General features: G+C 39.6%; 1 protein-coding gene across 1 annotated transcript in view; it reads right to left on the reverse strand.

Moving 5' to 3' along the window:
- The window catches only part of adipor2 (adiponectin receptor 2), a 29,856-nt gene extending 23,215 nt beyond the window's left edge, over positions 1 to 6,641 (reverse strand). The window contains exon 1 of the mRNA XM_032504815.1: positions 6,405 to 6,641. The gene's annotated coding sequence lies outside the window, so the exon portion shown is untranslated. The remainder of the gene's footprint in view (positions 1 to 6,404) is intronic.
- Positions 6,642 to 10,457: the final 3,816 nt, after the last annotated feature.

Consider the following 10,457-nt stretch of genomic DNA (forward strand, 5'->3'; position numbering starts at 1 on the left):
CCCCTAAACTTGGGCATGACAATGAGCTTTTCCATGACAACCAAACCTGTTTTTTCAGGTTAGACAGACAGCCACAACAGTCAACAGAAGACCATGTATGTTAAACAGGTTACACAGGCCTATCAGCTTCAAATCTGTCAAAAAGAGATTTTCTGTATCAAAATCTGTATCTTTTCTTTACTCGTCAGTTTTTCTCTTAGCAAGTGTTTTCACAACCTGATAGACAGCCAAAAGGCACCAGCTAGGCTTATTGAGCATCTAACAGGTTTACTTAAGTGTTAACAAGACATCACTGTGTAATTTAAAGAAGCCACGTTGACTGACCTGAATAACCAATGCTTAGTCATCAGCACAGACGCTTAGACCTTAGACATGGAGCAGAATCTTTTTTTATTATTAACATTGGTCCAAAAGCCACAAACACATTATATGAGATAACTTCCAGTGACAACGCATTTTGAACATTGCCCTTTAGTGAAGCATAAAGATCAATGTCTGAAAAGTCAAGGTGCGTGTGGGATGGTGGTAAATGGGTGTGTAGGAGTATTTTAATCAATTAAAGAATGTCTAAGTGTTGGTGAAGACTGTGAACTCAATATCTTAAGCCCCCTGATCTTGCTTACGCAAGGAGAAAAATAACTAATGACGTCAATAACTTACTTTTATACATTTTGTCTTTGTCCCCACTAAACAACTAGACTAGTGCATTATCAGCCCCTGAACTGAAATAAAATCAAAGAAAGAGAAGAACTCAATTATGCGTTAAGTACTGAATGTTCAAAATCAAATAATAATTAGACGAAAAAAGCAGGACCTTAACTCAAAAAAGAAAAAACCTTTTGGATGGTTAATTGTTACTATTTCTTAAAAACAATTTAACTAAAGTGGCCTGCTGATCATGAACTATTTTGCAGAGCTGGAAATCACATTTTCTTTCCAAAAAAACTTGGATTAGTCACTTGAGTCAAACTCTTCATTTGGTGATGCAGTTCACATTACTGTACTTTATGCTGCGTGTGTTCCTATGGCAAATGGGTGGTGAATAGGCCTTCTTTGTATTTGGGGGCAGCTTTACAATGATTTAAACCTGCTGTTGGAGACCACATGACTGTTTTTATTGTTGACTGGGACTATGTAATCACACTGCACTTAAACATAACCACACACATACACACCCACCCTACCATGATATTACTGAAAACACACCTTTGATTTTTCTATCTCCATGCAGCTACACCTCAAAGCTATTATATATAAGTGTTTGGTTTACCCTTCTTGCAGCTTCAGATAGGTTGTTTGTTAATAAAAAAATGAATAATAGTCTGTTTAAACATATGAACTCGGGACAATATCGGATGAATCAGGTCCTGGCCTTGTCCCAGGTTTCCCTTTCTCACACGTACATGTATTTTCCGTCTTAAACGCGTTCTCACCTACTGAAAATACTCTTTAGACGAGGGGTGGTGCTGGATAGAGTGGGCAGGAGGCAGGAAATGACACAGAATACACCGCATCATTCATCATTTTGTGATAAACAACCGAGTCTCTTGCCGTTCATTGAATTTGACTGACGATTTCAGAGTCAGCCCTTACCAACAGAAGTTCCCGAATCTCACCGCCTGTCCAGTTAAACAATTTAGTTGCCGTCTTTGTGTAAATCACCCTTGTTCTTCAACCTCGGATGTTTGTTTTCTTCCGGTTTTGCGCAAGTCAAGAGAAATGCCATCAACATGCCCACTCGCCTGCTGTGAAATCTCACACGTTCGGCTCAATCGGAGATTATACGGACTTGTACTAGGGAGCTGGCAGGGTAAACACCATTTGATGTCCGATCCAACATTTCAGTTCTTACATGCAGCTCTGCCGGGTAATGTCTAGATAATTTCAGGTTTGGAGAGTATGTGTTCAAAGGGGCAATAAAACTTCTGAGTATTTGCAGGCCAGTTGAGCATGTCATATTCCATCCTAGTTGCCTTTTTAATCCACACTAACCAACTGACTATTAAGAAAAAAGAAAAAAAAAAAGAGATCAAGAAACGGCACCGTCAGACACCGCCTACCAAGAGCCTGGGTTTCTTCCTAAAAGGGAGGTTTTCCTCGCCACTGTCGCACTTTGCTGGCTCTTGGGGGAATTACTAGAATTGTTGGAACTTTATAAATTATAGAGTGGTCCAGACCTACTCTTTCTGTAGTGTCTCGAGATAACGCTTGTTATGATTTGATACTATAAATAAAGAAATATTGAATTGAAAATAATCATACATGATCTAGAATTTTTTAACAATAACATGTCATTTCTGTCTGTCTGTATAAGTGTTTGTCCTCTGGTTACCACTCAGTCCTGCTACAACAGTGAGTTAGTGATGCGGCTGCCAACCGTCTTATGACGGAGAGATAGACAAAGAACAAGTGTGAAGTGAAACACACACACGTACGCAACTACCAACACACACACACACACACACACACACACACACACACACACACACACACACACCGCGCACACACACCCACACACACACACACACACACACACGAGTATTTTTAGTTCAATGTTTTGATTAATAAACTGCGCAGTTAGGCTCAACATGGACATGGGACATACATTTGAACTCCAAATGTCACTTCTGAAGCTGATTGATGTGATGTCCTTTATAAGGGTGTCAACGTGTGCAAACACTGTTTGGTGTAACTGCGGTGGGCAAACATCAGTGGCAGAGTGTAGCGTGAATCCATGTAAGACATGAGTTGCCGGAACCCTTTTTATCTTCCACAATTGACAGCGGCTGGTGATCGTGGCATATGAATTCCTTAATTTTGGCTGATATTTCTATTTTTTCTTGCGGTCATTCCAGTAGGGGTGCTGTCGTTGCAATGCCGCTGTTACAGACAGCTGAGTGAGTGGCGTCTACACGACCACGCTCTCTCTCTCTCTGCCTTAGCAATAGCTAACTTTAAAAACTTCTCGTAATTCCTTTCTGTGACTAACCTTCAAATGTCTGATGAGGTTGGTGGTGCTGGTCTTTGGAGCTTTCCGCCTCGCGGAATTTCTTTGGCACACACGTTGCATATCGCTAACGTATTGTCTTTTTCAACCATCTTGTAGAACTGCCAGACCAGTGAATGTAGGGAGGCCGCCATTTAAGCTGCTTGTAGAATTTTTTTCTCACGAGTAGTGCATCATCTCATCGGCCCATCTGATTGGCCTTTATGGAGACCACCGATCAAACTATTTAAGGCTTTTATTGGCCAATAACGATCAGTGACCGATAAATTGGAGCACCCTTAAACGTGGTAATATTTTACGATACAAAAATTCCATAAGTGTGTAAAAGACTAAAACTAAATGTCCCCACAACAATATATTCCTAAGAAGATATTCATAAATTCCTCAGAAGACAAGAGCAAAATACCATTACAGATTACACAAACAAACATGGTCACATGTTAGGTGACATTCATGCGCCCTTCTCCAGAGATGGGCCAATTCATCATAGTCAACGGTTTGGTTTCATATGAAACAAATTAAGACAAACACACAACCTGTGTTACACTCTTTCACACATTTTAAACCGTGCTCTGTCAAACTCTCTCCCAAACTCTAACCAAACATACACACAAACAGTTTAGCAGGTCTATCACTTAAAATGGTGGGTATTATTTAAAAAAAGAAGAAGAAAAAAAAAGTGTTCTGGTAAAATCAAATGGCATTAAGTGACTGGCACAAGCTAAACCATGATCACCAACCAATTTTAAAACATGACCTGATGGTTTCAGAAGAAAGAAATGCTTTAATCTCTCCTAGGTTATTTCTTGTATTAATTAAAAGTACTTTTGAATGCATTCACTTGTTTTTTCTGAGCAAATGTTCTTATTGTTGGGGTGTGGATGAAGGCAGGACATCCTGTATGACTTCATGCTTTGGATGAGCTTGATAATAATAGTTAATCCACACACTCCCAGGTCTGCATCACAAAATTACAAACATGTATATATTTATAAAGCAACATGCATGTACAAAAGCTGCTAATGCTGTTAACGCTTAGCAGTGTGTTATATGCTTACTGTGCCTACGGAAAAAGTAATTAACTAGTGACAGGCTTATTTAGCTTTAAGTGTTATGTTTTTACATTTTCACATAGACAACATAACAACAAGCTATTTAAAAGAAAGGCACATTTTGTTATTTTAGTTTTGTACACTACACACACAGCCCTGTTTTGAGTTGTCAGGGAAGAAGAAAAAGCTCACAGAGAATAGAAGAACAATATGAATTAAGAGAGAGGCAGCTGATCAATACATTTTGCACTGACAGTTCTCTACTATTCTTAGATGCTATGTTTAGCTGCTCTTCTAACTGGCACACTGTCAAAGACTGACTTCATTTTACATTGAATTCTCTTGAGAGTTGTACTTCCAGTTAAAAACATGACGTATTGTTCAATAAATAACCATGTTGAGCAGGTTGTGACTCGGTGCATACATCAACTTAAGCAATGGAAGTTCTGAGTTCATTCTTTGTATAACTGAAAATGAATATCTTACAAATACAAATGTCCTGGTTAGATGACTCTGAAGTGTGTGTGACACAAGTCAGATAAATGAACTCCAGGTGGTAAATTTACTGTCCTACTTCTGTGCTGTGTATGGGTTTTGACACAGAAGTACATCGACATACATAAGTGCAACTTGAGAATAACAGCAGAGACAGGTGTGTATTTATATTTACAGATCAGTTTTAAATTTCATAGGAGCAAACCTGCACTGGGAAATGATGACAGTGGGAAACCCCAAAGGGTCAAACTGCACAAGAAGGCACCGAATAAAAATGCAAATTGGTTTCAACACAAACACCAGCCAAGACGCTGTTCTATGAAATATCCATGGGCTAATCTCATACTAGGAAATAGCTGGGAGTGTTTTTGTACATATAAAGTTAGGCTATCAGCTACCCAGCCCATGAAATATTTATGAGATGACATCATGCTTTGTGGCAAACCACACAAACAGAAGAACGCTGAAATGGGATGGGCATACAGTACATTCAGTATAAGTGAAAATAAATATTATAAAGTTGCAAAAAAGTGATAATTTAACACTCTTTAGTCACTGGTCAAATACATTTTAACTGTTGTAGAAAAACATCATATTTATACGGCAAAATAGTAAATCTTGGCTGGTTAAGAATGAAGATGTTAGCTTCTCCTTCAAGCAACTGTTCAGCAAAACTCAATAATAAAAACCCTAAGGTTAACTGTATGAAATATGTGTTAAATCCCTACAGACTAACTTAAAGCAGACAGATTGGGTTTAGATCAAGTCTTCAATTTAACAGGAAATTAACTTACTTACTTTCTTTCTTACATAGGGACATAATGTGTTTATGATGTAATTATGGCATAGTCTAAAGGGTTCTACAGAAAGCAGTATCATCTTGATCTGAAAGGTCATGACAATTTGTTACAAAAACAGCCTGTTGGCTACTCCGGCTTAAATTATTTACAGCGATTTATTTCACAAGACATAAAAATACAACAAAGCAAGAAGCTCAAAACATGCATTTGAAAAGAACAGGAACCCAGCTGAGCCAAACCAGGACTGACAAGTGATTACATTAATCAGCGTTTCCAGCAGCTAATTGCATCTTGCTGTTTATAAGATAATACAGGCTCTCTCAACCATTCAAATACGAAAACAAATACACTGAAATGCGTAGCACAGCAGCAAATTGAGCCATGCTAACCAATGCTCTAAACTCCGACAGAGTACAGAGGAGTCAACACTGGCGATCAAGCAAGACAAAGAAACCCAAAACTCCAGCCTGACTACCTTCTGTTGACAGCGACAATACGTACTTCCAACACACAAAAGAAGCGTTTTTTTATGTTTGACCTTAAGCTGTTCCAACACTGTTCCACCTTACATTTGACCCACGCTGTGTTGTCAAAGGTAAAATAAGAAGCAGGCTGCAGCCGGTTGTAGCCTATCGACGGGCTATGATGATGGTTTGTTTACACCGAGCTAGCGAGCTGGCTAGTCCGCTAACGAGAGCTGCCACATCCCAAAGAAGCCAGATAACTATTTAACAGAGCTTGTGTTCCTTTTGACAGCTTACCCCATCGACCTATCAGCCTTTACATATCCAAAGAATGCTACATGCGAGTGATAATGTTTCGTACAGAGAGAACAAAGTACTGCTTTCTCGCTGGCTAGCAGATTATGCTTCTCTCCGTTGTTTTGACAGCCAGAATTAGCTGGATAGCAAAGCTGCTAGCTGGCAGGTTGCATTCAGAGAGGCGCTAACGTTAACGCTAGGAAAGTCTTGGGTGAATTGAACAGTCTGAAACAAGGTAGAACAACAATAAGAACAATGCATAGTGCCCAATGTCAGTTGTAATATTCACCTGGCCCCGATGTCTGAAGATTAATCCGTCATCTGGGTAACGTAACACAGTTAGTAGAGTTGTAGTCGCTGCTCTGCTCCTCTATACTATTGAACGGACTGTCGCTAGACCAAACTGGACTCAGCGACGTCGGAGGGAGGAAATCACTGCGTGACGCCGCTCGCATGAGCGGCAGGTAGCCAACCAGATCGCTCAACGAAAAAATACATTACCCACGATCAGGAAGTGGAACAAAAACATTCTGTAGTTTTGAACGACTTTGGCAAATTCATTGATAATGATTATGTGTACAATAAGTAAATGGAGCAACATTTTAAAGCTGAAACAAATACATGTGAGAGGTTATGAAATATGATGTTCCCTGTGCCACTCTGTATTAATATCAGTGGTGTTTTATCTATCAATTGTGTTTTAGTTGCGTGGCCAGCAGTCTTTCAATTAGAAACTTGTTTAGCGAGTAACTGCCATTTGGAAATTGAGCAACTTTCAGCAGTGTTTGTCAGCTACTAGCCTGGAGTGTATAATAGGCTACCATTTAATCATCACACATACAGTAGGCCAACAGTATACAGTAACCCACACATTTAGGCTGAAATTTTTAAGTTTAGCCTTTAAAATGTCATGGAAAAAACTGAACAATTACCACCCTAAAATTCAAAGTCAGTGATGTCTTAAAATCTCTTCTACCGTCCGATAGTCGATAAAAATATTCAATTTATCATTATAAAAAACAGGGAAAACAACAACTCTTGCCATTTAAGCAGTTGAACAACTATTTGTTATTGGATACACAACTTCAACAATTAATGGATTATCAGTCCATAGACAAATGTAATTGTTCCAGCATTAGTTTACATTTTATATTTTGAAACAAAAAAGTTATTCTGTAGCTGTAATAATTATATTTTTAGTAATGTTTATTAGTAATTCTTGCAGACAGGTCAAGAATCCTCACCACATGATGCTATACACTATGAATAAAACCTGTGCAGGTGGTGTGACACTTGAACTCCACTACCATATCTGAGATGGGAGTATGCCGTGTTGTAAAAATGGCCTCGTACTGAGAATCACGTCAACATCGGATCACATGTTCTCTGCCCTCACTGCTCCCCAGGGCCTCAGGTGTACATAGCCATGGGTGTACTGTGCCAGAACACAAACACACACACACACACACACACACACACACACACACACACACACACCCTGCTGGGCTACAATTATGGTTAACTCTGATTGCATAATTGTGTAAATGGAGTTATTGTAGTGTAAGGCTGTGGCAGTTTGGTGTGTTGCTTTGCTCTTAGTACAGTTCAGTGCAGTTTCATGGGTTCATCTGGTTTAACAGCTCACCAGTACAACAAGTTTACCAACTTGTTCAACAGATATTTCTTTGTTTTCAGGGAAAGAGACTTCTCAGAAATACCACTTGGAAGACGGGATTCTAAAAATGTTGAAAACCTTACTGCCATTGCTGTGCTAATGCAGACAGTTGTGTCTCTCTGTTGAGACAGTGTGTGATGTTTCATCAGTACTTTGACCTGATTGTTGTGTTCTTCTGGGGCAATGAGTTTATCTTATCACATCTTCCCTGCTTGATAATAATTATTAATAATTAGTGTAAAGTTTTATTTCCTTTGAACTAAGATGACTATGCTGTTTATGGAGATGAATCTGAAAAGAAGTTTGCACTACACAGTAATATAAAAATATAGTTAGATAAGTATAAGTTAGTTTAAAACTGGGTGTGACTGCCCTACTCATCCAACACATTTACAGAGCAAAGAGGTTTACAGTATTTTTTGAATTCCTGACAGCAATTCCCATAACTTTATAAAGGTTTTTTACACAACTCATTATTTATTTAACACATGGTTTTATTGACTAAGTCAAAGTTTTTTCAGCTTACCCAGCTTATCTGGTTGAACTGGCTGGCTGACTCAAGGTTGAAATCATTGATTTTCTTACAATATAACTGATGTGTTTTTAGAGCTCTGTGCCAAGACATATGATGTCTAGTACTGATGGTGTGGTTCAACAGATGTTTTTTCTGAAATCACAGAATAAAGTGCCTCTAAATATGGAATGGATGGTTGCTTTAAAATTGTCTGTTCTAGGAATTTGTGTTTTTTATCCTTCCTTCTCCTGGGGACAGCAGATCATGCAAAATGACGACTGGTTGTCAGATATTGGAAAAGGAAAAATGTCTTAGTATCTTGGTTACTATTGTCAGTCAGAATTGTCAGAATTAAAAAAAAAGTATTAAATTGCATTGTTGGTTTATATAACACATTTTCTGTTTATCTATTGCTTTTAAAGTGTAGAGTTTAAGAATTGTGATTCCTCTGGCTCATTCTATGTTTTGTCAATTGCAAATTCTCAAATACATATTTGTTTGTTTTTCAGCAGCTTTTCTTAGCAGATGATTTGATATGCTTCTAAACATAATGGAACTGTTAGCTAGTAACAGGCAACCTCCACAGCCCCACAGTGAACAGCATGCATTGCAATTGGCATGGTATTGCAGTTTGTTTGCATAACCTTGATTTCTGATTGCACCATGTTCACACCGCTAATCTAGCATTTAAAATGGTTCTTTGTTGCTCTGTCTGTGTGTATGTGTGAACACATGTGCAAGCCTTTCCTGGGGTAATGTGGCCATGAGGTTAAGACACTTCTGTACCAACCGGAGCAACAAAACAGTTGGCAACAAAACAACAATTGGCTTCTCTATAAACATGGAGATTATTTAGACTTGGTTTGACTTGATTTAAGAAATGTTAAAGCTTCAGTCAACACAGTCCAATGTGGCTATAATCATTGTGTATACATGTGTTGCTTATTGCTACATTGCACAATGCACACAATACCCCATGCCTTGTTCAAACACATAAAAAAGACATTTATCAGCATTTGCAAGTGATTAAAAGTACATATGTTCTTTAACTGCATGTTTACAGTACAACATTTAACTATTTTAAAAATACAAAAGTGTAAATAACAATAAATAAAATGTTTACAGGTCACTTAATTCTTTTCTCATTGTACAGAATTTCCTTTATATTACACTTTCCAGTGGCCATATATATACATGTACACACATATATTTATGTATATACATATATACACATGTACACATATACACATATATATATATATATGTATATATATGTACATACATGTATCCATCAATCTTCATCCGCTTATCCGTTGTTGGGTCGCGGGGGCAGCAGCTCCAGCAGGGAACCCCAAACGTCCCTTTCCTGAGCCACATCAACCTGCTGCAACTGGGGGATCCCGAGGTGTTCCCAGGCCAGGTTGGAGATAAAATCCCTCCACCTAGTTATGGGTCTTCCCCTAGGCCTCCTCCCAGCTGGACGTGCCTGGGACACCTCCCTGGGGAGGCGCCCAGGAGGCATCCTTACCAGATGCCCGAACCACCTCAACTTGCTCCTTTTGACGCCAAGGAGCAGCAGCTCTACTCCGAGCTCCTCACGGATGACTGAACTTCTCACCCTATCTTTAAGGGAGACGCCAGTCACCTTCCTGGGGAAACCCATTTTGGCCACTTGTACCCTGGATCTTGTTCTTTCAAGCAAAAAGCAGCAATTAGATCCTGAGCCCACCAAACTGCAACCCCTCCCCACCCCGACTATGCCTCGATATCCTGTCCATAAATATTACAAAAAGGATTGGTGCCCAAGTGCAGCCCTGGCGGAGGCCAACCCTCACCTGGAACAAGTCCAGCTTACTGCCGAGAACCCGGACACAGCTCTCGCTTTGGACATACAGAGATTGGATGGCCCTGAGAAGGGACCCCCTCACCCCATACTCCCGCAGCACCTCCCACAGTTTCTCCTGGGGGACCTGGTCATACGCCTTCTCCAGATCCACAAAACACATGTAGACTGGTTGGGCATACTACCAGGCTCCCTCGATGATCCTTGCGAGAGTGAAGATCGGATCCGTTGTTCCACAACCAGGACGGAATCCGCATTGTTCCGCTTCAATCCTAGGTTTGACTGTAATTGGCACACACCCTCTGGTCCC

The sequence above is a fragment of the Etheostoma spectabile genome, chromosome 23, assembly GCF_008692095.1.
Source record: "Etheostoma spectabile isolate EspeVRDwgs_2016 chromosome 23, UIUC_Espe_1.0, whole genome shotgun sequence".
NCBI lineage: Eukaryota > Metazoa > Chordata > Actinopteri > Perciformes > Percidae > Etheostoma > Etheostoma spectabile.